The sequence below is a fragment of the Leucopleurus acutus genome, assembly GCF_964270905.1.
Source record: "Leucopleurus acutus genome assembly, chromosome: 16".
In the NCBI taxonomy this organism is placed as follows: Eukaryota; Metazoa; Chordata; class Mammalia; order Artiodactyla; family Delphinidae; genus Leucopleurus; species Leucopleurus acutus.
The window spans coordinates 69,139,368-69,154,237 of record NC_139158.1 but is presented as its reverse complement, the minus strand read 5'-3'; the positions used below and the strand labels follow the sequence as shown (position 1 = coordinate 69,154,237).

At 43.5% G+C, this 14,870-nt stretch overlaps 1 protein-coding gene across 5 annotated transcripts in view; it reads left to right on the top strand.

The window, feature by feature from the left end:
• ZHX3 (zinc fingers and homeoboxes 3) overlaps positions 1-14,870 on the top strand; it is a 127,496-nt gene that overhangs the window by 83,477 nt on the left and 29,149 nt on the right. The window contains exon 1 of one of the 5 annotated variants that reach the window (XM_082857428.1): positions 5,525-5,810. The exons of the other annotated variants lie outside the window; for them this stretch is intronic. The gene's annotated coding sequence lies outside the window, so the exon portion shown is untranslated. Of the gene's footprint in view, positions 1-5,524; positions 5,811-14,870 lie in introns of those variants that run through there. 5 annotated transcript variants of the gene reach the window in all.

Here is a 14,870-nt window from a genome sequence, read left to right as displayed (position 1 = left end):
TGTGATGGCTCATCCTCATCCTCACACCATGTGCCTTCTTCGGCTTCCCCAGAATCCGGAGGCACTCAGCTCTGCGACCCAGCACTGAGCTCTTCACTCTAACGTACTGTCTTGTACTGTTCACTCTTACGGGATGTTTGTGCTGTGGGTTAAGAGCGTAGTTTTGCAATGAGGAGGACCTAGGTGTGAATCCCAGCTGTTGCCTGCTGCTTGTGTGAGCTGAGTCAAGTTGCTTAGCCATTTAACTTTGGTTTCCTAATTTGGAAAATCCATTGATGATACTTAGCTCATAGGATCACTGTGAGGATAAAATTAAATGAGGAAATAAATGTAAAGCAGTTAGCACAGTGCCTGACAAATAGTAATGTTACTTAGCTGGTGGTTGTACTCCTTGAGGGCAGAGATGTGACCTTTAATCCTCCCATTTCCACCCTGTTAGCACAGAGCTGAGCACCTAGTAGCCCTCAAATATTTAAAGTAAGTGACAGGTACACACATGTACATACAAACACACTCTCAGAGGATAACCTGATAATGACAATAACTTGAAAAACTCTAGGGGTCAGGTTTTTAAAGTGTTGTAGCTAATTTTTAGAAATTTGATATATAAGAAGGCGTCTAAGACAAGTCAATCTCTATTTGCAGTAAGTTAGATCATTTGAAGAGAAGCATCTGGACCGTTTCATCTCAGCCCTCTGCTGAAATAACTTCAGTTGGTTTTGATTTACTGTCATGTCCTCTGCCTTCTGGAGGATCAGTGTAAGAATGGCCTGTTCGAGTGGGTTTCACTGCATCTTTCCAAACAGACTGCTCTCCTCACCTTTACCTATTTTCCCCTACGTAGAGTTCCGAGACATACGTTTCTTGAGTTTACCTTCCAAGGGAGTTTGTCTCTGTATAGGAATAAACGTTCATCTTTGTTAAATGATAAAGTATCACTCAAAATGCACTTTTAGGACTTCCCCCGCAGTCCAGTGGTTAAGACTCCGCGCTTCCAGCTCAAGGGACGCGGGTTCGATCTCTGGTCAGGGAACTAAGATCCCACCTGCCATGCACCAAAAAACAAAAAACAGAAACAAACAAACACAAAATGCACTTTCACGTTTGCCCTCGATACTGGGTATCTGAGTCAAATTCAGTACCAGGTGATGTGTGAAGGACTTTATAATTGTCCCCATTCCTCCCCCATGTCTTCTACCTCCCCACTTCCTCCCATAGCAAACAATGTTTTTGTCTTCTGGTAGAGAGGGATTGGTCCCGCCTCAGCTCCGGGGGTGGCCCTTGAGTGTTTAAGCCCAATCAGGTAACCCCTCTCATGTCACCACAGTGATTAACCCAGTGGCAGTCAGTCAGTGTTCTTTTTTTCTTGTGGGATCTCAGTTCCCCGACCAGGGATTGAATCTGGGCCACGGCAGTGAAAGCCTGGAATCCTAACCACTAGGCTACCAGGGAACTCCCACCTTCTCTGTTCTACCACTGATTCTTGATCGGTAATTCTCAGGCTTTTTTTTTGTTTTTTTTAAAGCAATCCACAGCAGTTTTTTTCCATAGAACCAAAATTTTGACACCCCTTCCAGTCATGCACACCTAGAGAATTTGCTGCAAGTAAAGCATTACAGTGATCATAATTGTAACTCTGTCATGGAAGAGAGGCTGCTGTTGGCCCCGCCTAGGTACAAGCAAGCTACTGAAAGTCTTCCTTTCTTTCCTACTGAAGTAAGTGTGGCTGGATACAGGGGAAAGAGACTTGTCATAAGCACAACCTTGAATTGCCTCCTAGTTTGTTCAAAACAAAACTTACCAACTCTGGCTCTTCCACGCCAACCGTGACAGAGGCTTGCTGAGCGCCTAGTAGTTCTAGGATGCCAGAGGGAAGGCCAGGCTGAGGCTGGCAGCTGGCCGTGGAGCCCTTATTCTAAGATGGTGCCGCCGCTTTCTTGTGACACTGGAGCCAGAGGCAAAAGGGGCTTGGCTGCCAGTAACCCAAAGGGCTATATTCAGGCAGTGACCTATTTTTACACTGTAATCGGGTTGGGTTTCTCTTTTTCCCTTGTGAGGAGGTAATCTCACATTCTTCCGGGTGTGTGGGAAGCCACTTCCCTGTCACCTCTTTGGTTTAGTGGGTTTTCCATGTGACATAGGTCACTCTCTTTTTAAAATATTTATTTATTTATTTGGTTGCGCTGGGTCTTAGTTGCGGCTCCAAGGCTCCTTAGTTGTGACATGTGAACTCTTAGTTGCGGCAAGCATGTGGGATCTAGTTCCCTGACCAGGGATTGAACCCGGGCCCCCTGCATTGGGAGCGTGGAGTCTTATCCACTGTGCCACCAGGGAAGTCCCGACGTAGGTCACTCTTAACTGGGGACACAGATATGTGCTCCTTTTCCTCAGTTGGAGGGTCAGGGTTGATTTGTGAGGATAGAATGAAAGAATAGGAAAGCCTGAACCAGGTGAGGATGGATAACTTACGAGGAAGAACCAAACAAGGTGAACTGCATAGGGGAAGGTGTTGGGGCAATAGGTCCAGGCTCTGCCCTTTTAAACCCTATCACGCGTATGAACTGATGACTTGGTGTACTCATCCAGTTTGTTTGAGCTCCACATGTGTGGAGTGATCGAGGCATAGTGATAAAAAGATGACTGCTCTTGTCTCAGCCCATGGCCTCATGGGGGAGGAAGCTTGTACGCGCAGTCACAGTGCGTTGTCGCCAGTGCTGTAAGGGAGAGAGCCGCCAAGCAAGGATGGGACTCGCTGGGACGGAGGCGGCCGAGGAGGGTGTCAGGGGAATTCCTGTTGGAGCTTTCCAGCCAGACGCCTTGCCTCGCAGAACTTGCCACTCCAGCCCGTTCACACCTTCATCAGACCAGTACCTGGTCTGCATCATTTTTGTTTGTTTGTTGCCACTTAGGCATGCGCTTTGTATAGTGTACAGAGGTCAGGTTGTTCGGGTGCATTTCTCCTGCCTCCTCAAGGAGACCCTGGGACAGGAGGCGTAGTGTGTTACATGGCTCCGTTCTCCCAGTGGTGACATGCCTGGGGACCATTAGATCTTTACACCTAGAGTGAATACCTGCTCCTGCCTCCTCTGCCTGGGCAATGCCTCTCACCCTTTGAGACCTGCTCCCACAGGATGTCAGTTCTGCTCTCATGTCCTGAGGAACTCCCAGATAGTACTTCTCTGGTGTTTCCATTCCCTTTTTTCTTTGCTCTGTTAGCACTTACAGCTTTGAGCTACAACGATTTACACCTGTATTTATCCATCTCCCCCACTGGACTGTGGCTCTTGGACACAGGGCCTGTGATTTATTCATCGAGGACACACCAGCTGCTTTAGCAGTAGTGATCGAGGACACACACCAGCTGCTTTAGCAGTAGTGAGTCACATGAATGAAGTGTACGTGTCATGTAATGAGGTTCCACCCAGCACCAAGATGACTAAAGACACGGGGAGGACCTCAAAACATCCCTGACTGATTCTCAAACCTTTTGAGCTTGGAAAGCTCTGGAGCATATAGCCTAGGAGGATGTAAAAAGTGGCCTGTTGGCATTCGGGAGACAAAGAGGGATTGGAAAGGAAGGGCCATGTACACCATGGCAGAGCAGAGGGACACGTTAGAGGAGCACCCCACTCGGGTGTTCCCTAACTCTGTATATAATGTACTCCTGAACGGCGTACAGCGTGAGATGTTCGTGTGCCAGTTGATGTATCAGAGTCTGAGTTCAACATTCTAATGTGAGTGGGATGCAGCCATGTTCAGTGTTCACAGAAGTGAGGTTGCCTGTGTAAGAGCCTTCCTGGTACCAAAGGGGAAGTGCAGAGGAGGTGCTTAATACAGATGGATGTAGGGACTAAATGAACGTTAGGACCAGTCTGGTGTAAGTTTCTCTGGACTCTATCATGGTTTGTACCCTATATTTTGAGAAATACATATGTCAAGAATCTTCCTTGATTGGAGGACAGTTATGTACACCAGAGGGTGCTGTGTTTCAATGTTCGTATCTTTATTTCTTTTCTATTCCTGTGGTTGTGCATTACGTGATTCGTTTGATGATTAGCCAGTTGAGGATTTGCCCTCAACAAAGGATTGTTGAAGGCCTGAACAAGCTCTACCCACTTGCTGCTTTCTTAGCATAATAAAGACTGTAGCACACACTCCCTGGGTCTGCTTTGCTGTAAGCTAGTTCTTAGCCATTAAGTTCTTTCTTTAAAACTAAACAGCTTTTCTTATGCTTCAGCGTGAGTCCATTTTCAGTATTCTTTCTTTGGTGGAAATGGAGACCATCTGGTCACCATCATCTGTGTAGTAACAATGATTGAAGATGGTTATTAAGTCACCCTTTGGCCTTTTCTCTTGTCTGGGCAAAACTGTCTCTGTTCCTGTGGCCATTCCCCATAAATCTCATTTTCCAACCCTTTAATCATCTTGGTGGCTTTCTTTGGAAACTACATCAAAGGCTCAGTTTCAGGGCCTCTATTCTGGTGGGGTCTGGGCTGTCAGCTAATGGATATGGAATGTGGTTTTAACCATTCAGTTTCCATAGCTAGTCCCCCCATTTCCAAGCCAATCAGAATCCACTCACCATTAGGGACTGGTTTACCATCTCTCAATTGTGACACGCTTTATAAATGTTATTACGGTGTTGATTTGACTTAAAAAACAAATGTTAGCTTGTGAATAGTTTTAACTATTGGTTGATATACTTCTGCAGCCTGGTTTGTTGCATTTAAGATACTTTTCTGAGCTGTCTGATGTCTAAGTGGATATCTTGTCTCTTATTGGAGGATAATCTGAATTTTGTAGTGTTTTCTTCCTTTAGTCATTCAACATCTGTGAATGCCTACTGAGTGTCAGGCTCTGTGCTAGGGATCGAGGACCCAAAGATGAACAAAACATGGTCCCTAACTTCAAGGAGCTCAAATCTAAAGGGAAAGTCAGGCACATAAAAATTTACAGTATGGGAATTCCCTGGCGGTCCAGTGGTTAGGACTCTGTGCTTTCACTGCCGAGGGCCCAGGTTCAATCCCTGATTGGGGAACTAAGATCCCACAAGCCATGCGGCACAGCCAAAAAAAAAAAAAATTTACAGTATAAAGTGCAAAGTGCTGTAAAAGGTGACTTAGGTGCAGTGGAAGTTTAGAAAGGCTTCACTGAACATGTCATATTTGAACGGGGTCTGAATATGAATTAGTCTTCAGGGAAAAGGAAGGTAAAGTCTAGTGAGGAGACTCTAGTACATGTGAAGGCGAGGAGGCTGGCATGTCATGGGGCAGGGAACTCGGGGTGGCCAGCCATGACCTGAGTGGCTGGAGAGGCAGGGAGATGCCAGCCTCTGAAAAACTGCCCGTGCCAAGCCAACAAGTATCCAACAGAAATGTAATGTGAGCTGCCTAAGTCATTTTAAAATTCTAGGAGCAACGTTTTAAAAAATAAAGAAGACATGAGCCATCAAGCCTTGAAAAGACGTGGAGGAACCTTAAATGCATATTATTAGGTGAAAGAAGCCCATCCGAAAAGGCTACATGCTATATGAGTCCAACTATATGACACTCTGGAAAAAGCAAAACTGTGGAGATAGTAAAAAGATCAGTGGTTGCCAGGGGTTGGGGGGAAGGAGGGATAAATAGGTAGAGCACAGAGGATTTTTAGGGCAGTAAAACTATTCTATAGGGTCCTGTAATGGTAGATACATGTTGTTATAAATTTGTTCAGACCCATAGAATGTACAACATCAAGAGTGAACTGTGATGTAAGCTGTGGATTTTGGCTGATGATGATGTGTCCTTGTACGTTCATCAGTTATAACAAAGGTACCGCCTGGTGGGGCTGTTGATGATGGGTGGGGCTGTGCATGTGTGGGAACCGGGGGTGTACGGGACGTCTCTATACCTGGCACAAGGTTTTTCTGTGAACCTAAAACTGCTCTTAAAAAACTATTAAAAAATAATGAACAAACAACTGGAGTTTATTTTAACAATATATTTCATTTAACCCAACTATCAAAGTATTAAAATTTCAACATGTAATGAATATAAAGGTCATTAGTGAGATATTTTACATCACTTATTTTGGTACCGAGTCTTTGAGATCTAGTCTGAATTTTACACTTCCGGTGCATCTCCGTTTGCACCAGCCACATTTCAAGTACTCAGTGGGCATATGTGGCTAGTGGCTGTTGCATTGGACAGGGCAGGTCTTGAAGACTGAAGCCTGAGCTTCTCTGATTCAAAAACCTCACTTCTCAACCACACTTCTCTCCTGCTCCCTAAGCACTGTAATGATAAACACAAAAGGAAGGGAGCTTGCAGACTGTCACTGAACCCCCGGTGTCAGCTGTTGCCTGGTGGCCTGAGTTCAGAGCATCTAGAGCAGGACTGTCTAATAGAAGTATAATGCGAGCCACATGTGTGATTTAAAATGTTTTAGGAACCACATTGAAAAAGTGAAAAGAAAAGATAAAATTAATTTTAAGACTGTATTTAACCCAATATATCATAAGTGTTGTTTCAACATGTACCTAATGTTAAAAATTATTAACGAAGACATACAGACCATTGGAAGAGAACAGAAAGCCCAGAAATAAACCCTCACATGAAGTCAAATGATTTTGACAAGAGTGCCAAAACCATTTAATGGGAAAAGGACAGTCTTTTCAACAAATGATGCTGGAAAAACTGGATATTCACATGTAGAAGAGTGATGTTGGACCCTTACCTTTATATCATATACAAAAATTAATTAAAAATGGATCAAAGGCCTAATTTGAAGACCTAAAACTATGAGACTCTTAGAAGGAAACATAGGGGAAAAGCTTTATGACATTGGATTTAGCAGTGCTTTCTTGGACATAATACCAAAAGCATAGGCAACAAAAGAAAAAAATAGATAAATTGTACTACATCACAATTAAAAACTTCTGTGCTTCAAAGGACACATTCAACAGAGTGGGAGCCCAGCCTGTGGAATGGAGGAAAATATTTGCAAATCATATATTTAATAAGGGTTAATATCCAGAATATATAAAGAACTCCTGCAACTCAACGACAACAAAAGCACAACCTGATTTTTAAAATGGGCGGAGGACTTGAATAGACACTTCTTCAAAGAAGTTATACAAATGACTAACAAGCACCTGAAAAGGTGTTCAACATCACTAATCATTAGGGAAATGCAAATCAAACCCACAGTAAGATACCATCTCACACCTCTTAGGATGGCCACTATCAAAAAACCCAGAAAATAACAAATATTGGCATGGATGTAGAGTAATTAGAGCTCTCGTCACTGTGGTAGAAATATAAAGTGGGGCAGCTACTATGGAAAACAATGTGAAAGTTACTCAGATAGTTGAACATATAATTACCATTCAATCTAGTAAGTCTACTTCTGGGTATATATCCCCAAAATATTGAAAGCAAGGACCCAAAGAGATATTTGTACACCCTTGTTCATAGCAGCATTATTTACAGTAGCCAAAAGATGGAAGCAACTCAAGTGTTCATTGAAGGATGAATGGATAAATGAAATGTGCTATATCCATACAAAGGAATATTATTCAGTCTTATAAAGGAAGGAAATTCTGACACATGCTACAACATGGATGAACCTTGAAGACGTCCTGCTAAGTGAAATAAGCCAGTCACAAAAGGACAAATACCATGTGATTCCACTTATATGAGGGACCCAGAGTAGTCACATTCATAAAGGTAGAAAGCAGAAGGGTGGTTTCCAGGGACTAAAGGGAGAGGGAATTAGGAGTTACTGTTTAGTGGGGACAGAGTTTCTGTTTTGCAAGATAAAAAGAATTCTGAGGCTGGACGGTGTTGATGATGGTTATACAACAGTGTGAACATACTTAATGCCCCTGAATTGTATACTTAAAAATGATTAAGATTTGATGTTATGTGTAACATAAATTTTGTATTATTTGTAAATACGTACTTTTTTTTTTACAGTATTTTACCACAATATTTTTTTAAAATCCCTCTCCTTCTAAAAAAGATGTAATTACTTCTGAGACTATAGACATTTCAGATGGAAAAAGAGAAAAAGGAGACATGAGTAAGGGACTAAGAAAAAATAAGAAACTACCAAAAAATGTAAGCATGTTGATATAAAAAGGTAATTTAAAAGGTACTAAATTGGCGTTTGTTCTGTCTCTGCTTTAAATGAAGAACTCTGTTCTACTAAAGAAAATTATTAGTGAGTTATTTTACATTCCTCTTCATACTAAATCTTCATATCCAGTGTGTATTTTACCCTTGTAGTACATCTCAGTTTGGACACACCACAACTGAAGTGTTGAATAGCCACATGTGGCTGGTGGCTGAAGTATCGAACTACATACGTGTAGAATCTTCTGACTGGAAGTAAGAAGCCTACAGAAATTCTTGAAACCAAGGAGTGACATGAACAGATTTGTGTTTTCAGATGTTGAGCCTGGTGGCAATGTTAGAAGTGGACTGAAGGGGGAAAGAACTAAGGGCTGGGAATCTGAAGGGTTGTTCTAGGACTCCAGGCCAGAGCAGACGAGGGACTGAATTAGGGTAGAAGACACGAGGATGATGCCAGTAGCCATCGTTTATGGTGCACTTGCTAGGTGTCATGCATGGTGTTGCACCCGTTATACTCAGATCTTCATTTTTGTAATAACTCTGAAAGATTGAGACTGTTATTTCCACTTGCAGAGGAGGAATGGAGACAGAGGAGGCACAAGCACCTTGTCCAGGGTACCCAAGCTCACAGGAGGCAGAATCAGGACATAAACCAGGACATAAACGCACGTAGCCACTGGGCTGTGTCTTGGAGGAATGGAGACAGGTTGGATTTGAAACATTCTTCCATGTATAAGATTTGATGGCAGCCGGGTAAGGGGAAGATGGGAGAGGGCTGCATAAAGGATACAGGAGTGATTTGGAGATCAGATCTCGTGCTTGGAAATCTGGATGGATGATGAGATGTGAGATGAAGATCTAGGCAGTAGAACATGGTGACTGAATTTTTTTGTTTTGCTTGTTTTATTCTGTTTTGAGGGGTGAATGCCAAGATAAGGGGAGGTAGAAACTGTGTCTAGTTTTAAAAAACCTACAAGAACCAATGGCAGTTGGAAGTGATAGATTTGGAGCTTGACAAGTACTTTATGGCTGGCAAGGGCAATTTTGAAGTCACTTGGGTACAGGAGATTGCAAAGCCCTAGGCCGGGGTGAGTTTGCTCCCTTGTGGAGAGCTTGTCGAGGTGTGGGTGTTAACCTCCTTTAGGTCCTGAATGACTTTGAGACTCGCCACCCGGGAGTCAGAAAGAGCCACTTGACTGGTGACCTTAGTCAAGTAGTTTGGGCAGAATAGGAGGGAATGGAGCCTGCAGTGTGCCACGGACTGACTGAGCAAGGAAATTGAGTAAGTGTGACAGTGGGAGCTGGCTGTGGTGGGGAGGCGTGGGCGAGGGCCAGTTAAGGGGGTGATCTCTGTTCTTATGAGAGTTAAGTCATATTTTAAGTAAAGTCAGATGAACTTTTGTTGTCCAGGATTATCATAGAAATACCACCACCATGTAATATTAAAGCAGCCTTTCGTTTAAAAACAGATAAGCAAATAGATGATGGCAGGCACATCACAGCAGTTCTCTTATACACCATCAAGAAAAGATCTTAGAAACTTTTGATTTAGGTTCCTGAAATCTCATGGCAAGAAAATAAATATGTTTACTCGTTTGCAGCAGAAGTTACACCTCCTCAGACACTCTCCTGAGTGTACCAGTGGTGAGTGTGTGTGTGCGCGCACCCACTCAGGTTTTGTAGGAAGAGGGCTGAGATGGGAATGGGGAGATGTGTGTACTTTATTCCTGGTTTGACGATGTTTGTGAATAAATAGTTGTGGGAATTTTATATTTTGCACAATCATAGCCCCTCTTATTACTGCTTTATAGACTAGAGGAGGCGTGAGTACTGAGACCTATTGCTCCTCCTTGCCCCTGGGTGACCTTGGCACCCACGGTTCCTCAAAACAGAGCCACGTGCCCCCAGAAGGCCCCTAATGTGTCTTCCATCTGGCTCTCAACACCTCTGTTCTGTTGCTCCTCAGGACAATAATGTGAAAGTGATGCTGAAGAGTTACGAGAAAATGCGGAACTTTATTGATCACGTCCAGTTGGACCCTTTGGTTGGACATCATAAGATTGGAAGTGGGTTTGCATACAAATACCCTGGCTCTGTCACAAGGCTGTTAAACCCAGTGAATGTTATTTAATCTTACCTGTCAAGGGAAACGAATAACTTCCTGATGAGATACTAGCAGCATTCAAAACATTACTCATCGGGAACTCCCTGGCAGTTCAGTGGTTAGGGCTCGGCACTTTCACTGCCGGTGTCCGGGTTCGATCCCTGGTTGGGGAACTAAGATCCCGCATGGTGCAGGGGAGAAAAATTACTCATAAACTGAACATTATTAAAACTGTACTGGACCAACTGAGGTTATGCCACAGCCCTGCACTGTTCCAGGGGCCTGGGCCCTGGCCTCTTGCAGCCCCGTCCTGCTTAGACCTGGGGCAGGGCCCTACTCCAGATGAGGGACCTGGAGATTTTGCAACAGAGGGGAGAAGGAGAGGCTTAATAGCTTCCCTCTCTTCTTGACAAAGATATAAATTCAAATTTTGACCTATGGAATTCACTTAAAAATAGAGGAACCTGGAGGACATCAGAAAGGACTAGGGAGTGAGCTTGGGACAGAGATAACTTGGTGACAGGAGCAGAAAAGTGAAGGCAGATATGACCTCTGTGACTATTGCTGCTCCACTGGCATGATTGGTTTGTGGAGAGTTAAAAAGAGCAATCTCTATCCAAAAGTATCGAAAGCAGCATCTCAGAGATCTGCACACACTTGTTTATATGAAGCAACATTTTCACACTAGCCGAAGCAACCCAAATGTCTGTCAACAGATAAATGGATAAAAACATGGTCTATACATACAATGAAATATTCGGCCTTAAAAAGGGAAGGACATCCTGTCACATATTACAACCTGGGTGAACCTTGAGGCCGTAATGCTAAGTGAAATAAGCCAGGCACAGAAACACAAATACTACACAGCTCCACACCTCAAGTAGGCAGAGACTCTTAGAAGATAGAACGGTGGCTGCCAGGGGCTTGGGGAAGGGGAAAGGGGACCCATTGCTGTTCCCTGGGTATAGACTTTCAGTTTTGCAAGATGAAAAGAGGGCTGGAGATGTGTTGTTCAACAGTGTGGGTCTAGTTAATCCTACTGTACACTTAAAAGTATTAAGCTGGTGTATTTTGTGTTATGTGTTTTTTTTAACACAACTTTTAAAAAAAGCAAACAGGATAAAAGAGCGGATGTACCTTTTGCTATTCCAGTTAATTGTCATCCTCCAGTGGCCAGCCTCTGAGTGGAAGGTGGTAGAATTAGGGCAGCCGCAATCGCTGCAGTCACTGTGATTTACTGAGCGCTTACTGTGAACGAGGCGGCACGCTAAATGCTTATGTGCACTCATCAATTCACTGAATATCATGTCAGCTCTGTGAGTTCGGCGTCATTGTCTCCATCTTACCAGTGAGGAATTGAGTCATTTGCCCAGGAATACACAGTTCACAGTGGCAGGGCTCTGGGACCCAAACCCAGCTCTGTCTGGTTAGAGTTGCTAACCCCGTTCTCAGCTCCCATTTAGTCATCCATTCACTCACTGAAAATCGTTACTGTGTGCCAGGCACTGAGCTGGATGCTGAGTGAGGACACTGGGGGTTTAGGCCCCGACTTTATCGAGCTTACAGCCAACTGTGAGAGACAGTAAGCAGGAAAAGATGTGGATAAGGAGCCAATGACAAATTTTGGTAAGTGTTGTGAAAGAGGTGCTGTGCTAGAAGACTGTTCAGGGCGGAGGTTGGGCTGACTTAGATGTTTGAAGAGGGTTTTCAGAGAAGATCTCGCAAGGGCTGTTATCCCTGGGGAGAGAGGTGTTAGCGGCACGGAGGGGCCCCAGATGCCATCCCCACCCAGGCCCTCTGGAGCCCACAGGAGCCTCATTGGCCACAGAGCTGTGACCCATGTGGCATGGCTATAATGAAGACAAGAAACCGAAACATTCCCTCAAGACGAGAAGGTGGGTATGTGATGGGAGGGGGAATAGGATGAAGGCAGTCAGAAGGGACAGGCTTCCAGTTAGGAGATAAATAAGCACTAGAGATGTCATGTACAACATGATAAATACAGTGAACACTGCTGGATGTTATATAGGAAATCTGTTAAGAGTAAATCCTAAGAGTTCTCATCACAAGGAAAAAAATTTTTTTAAATTTCTTTTTCTTTAATGTATCTGTCTGAGATGATGGATGTTCACTAAACTTATTGTGGTCACCATTTCATGCTGTAGGGAAGTCAACTCATTAGGCTGTACACTTTAAACTTACGAAGTGCTGTATGTCAATTATATCTCAGTAAAACTGGAAGGAAAGAAAAAAAGACGAGAAGGTAGAATTCAAAGGGGAAGAAAGCAGAGAACTAACTGCTCTATCAGAATTGTAAAATGTGTACTCCAATGGCCTCGTGATGAAAGAATCCCAGTCCCACCAAATTCCAACAGTGTTCCCTTGTCCCACTGGGTCACCTCGCCTCTCTGGGCCTCAAATCCCTCATTTGTGTGGGGAGAAAAAGAAAATAGAACTTCTCCCTGGATAGATTTCTGATAGTATTAGCAGTGGTAGTAGAATGATTAAAACACTGCCTGGTTTAATTCTCTTCTGTTTAGGCTAAATCTTGAATGCTTGTTTGGTTCTAATTGCCACATTTTGAGAGAGACATAGACAAAATAGAGAGTGTTCAAAAAGCAGGTCACTAGAGAGAGAGTGGGTTGAATTCGGGATGCTTACACTGCAGAGGTGAATACTAAAGGATGAAATGACGACCTTCAACTGCGTGAAAGGCTGATGTATAGAGAGAGTTGACTGCTCACATAGTGAAGAGTGTTGACTTGTTCTGTGTCTGTTCAAAACACAAGTCTAAAACCTGGGAATCAGATCCAACTAAGAAAAGAGCTTTTAGTAAATTGCTGTAAGTGATAATGAGCTCTCAGACCATGGAGGTACTCAAATGGAGACTGGATAACAGGTTGCCGTAGGATTTTGTGATTGGGAAAGAGGTTGCTCTGCATGTGCTGTCCCATTCCTCCAATTTCGATGCTTAGAAGTCACTTTACAACCATGGCTTTAGGCTGGAGGCAGGCGGAGTATATTTAGCTGCAGGTATTCCATTTAGCTGTAGGTGATGTGCCCTAGCGCACCACTACAGAAGTTAAACACAAGCCCATCTGTGTTGATTAGAAGTTTGAACTGTGGAGGAGCTCTGCATGGTGTTGGGCCCCAGTCGCATATTCTTCAAGGCCCTCTGCCCAGCCCCAGCAGCCACTCACTGCTTCACTTGTTGCTCTTTGTAACAGCTCACATACTTTAGGAAAGGGGCTAACATTTTTCCATGTATATATTTATTCACATTTTAATCTTCTGTTTTGAATATCCTGCACCTTCACGTTGTTCGGCATTTGAAACGGTTCACAGGCAAAAGCTTCCCTGTCACCCCGTCCCCCTCCCCAGAGGCAGCCGCTGTTACTAGTTTCTCACGTCCTGGTCTGGAGAGATTTGAAGTGCGTGTATACATAAGCACATGTATGTTTTTTTCTTCTGCACTGTGCTTTTTAAAAGACAACATATATCAGGACATCTTCACACTACTATGTATAATATAGGTAACTGATAAGAATAATAAGAACCTGCTGAAAAGCACAGGGAACTCTACTCAATACTCTGTAATGGCCTAAATGGGAAGTGAATCTAAAAAAAAAAAAAAAAAAGAGTGGATTATATATATATATATATATATATATATATATATATATAACTGATTCACTTTGCTGTACACCTGAAACTAACAGAACATTGTAAATCAACTATACCCCCCCCCAAAAAAAGACATCTTGAAGCTTAATCCATAGCAGTGTAAAAAGTGTGCCCCACTCTTTTTCACGGGTGCATGTTATTCCCCTTCCCCTATTTGTGGGACAGTTAGGTTATTTCCAGCTCTTTGTTACTACGGGGTTGACAGTGGACCACCTTATTCCTACAATACTGCGCTCATGGACAAGCACATCTGTAGGCTACGTTCCTAGAAGCAGACTTGCTGAATCAAAGCGGGTGAGCGTTTGTAGTTTTGTTAGCTATTGTTAAACATTCTCGGTAGAGATTTTACCACTTCTCACTCCCACAAGCCGCGTGTGAGAGCGCCTAATTTCCTCACTTCCCTGCCAACTCAGTACATTGTCACATGTTTCAAGCTTTTCCAAAGTAAGTGAAAGAAGGAGAATCAAGAGTGGTTTTAATTAGTATTTCTCGTGCTCTGAGTGCAATGGAGCATCCTTTCTTGTGTGTGAGCTCTTGCTGGGCTTTGTAGTAGGGCCACTGAAGAAAGTCCACAGTGCAGGCTGAGCCTGGGAGGGGAGAGGAGAACAGAGCCCCCAGGGGGGAGAGCCAGAGAGTTCGCTTTAGATGAATGCTCCTGAGAGGCTCAGGCGTGCCCACTGGCCTGCAAGCTGTCTAGCCTGTAAAGTCTCTGACCCATGCTGGAAAAGTTCAGTTAAAACAAAACCAATGCAATTCAGAAGGAAAACCATATCCAGAACAAACCATTTCCTATTTTGCTCTCTTGAATTTTTAGTTTTAAATTTAATAAAGTAATTTACTTTTGTACTTGGAACAGCATTTGGGATTCAAGTACATTTCCCTGTAACATGATTAACTTTGAAAGGTGCTGGTTCTGACTAGTTGGCTTTCAAAGTAGCCTCGGTTTGTCCCCAGCTTCCCCCTGTCCC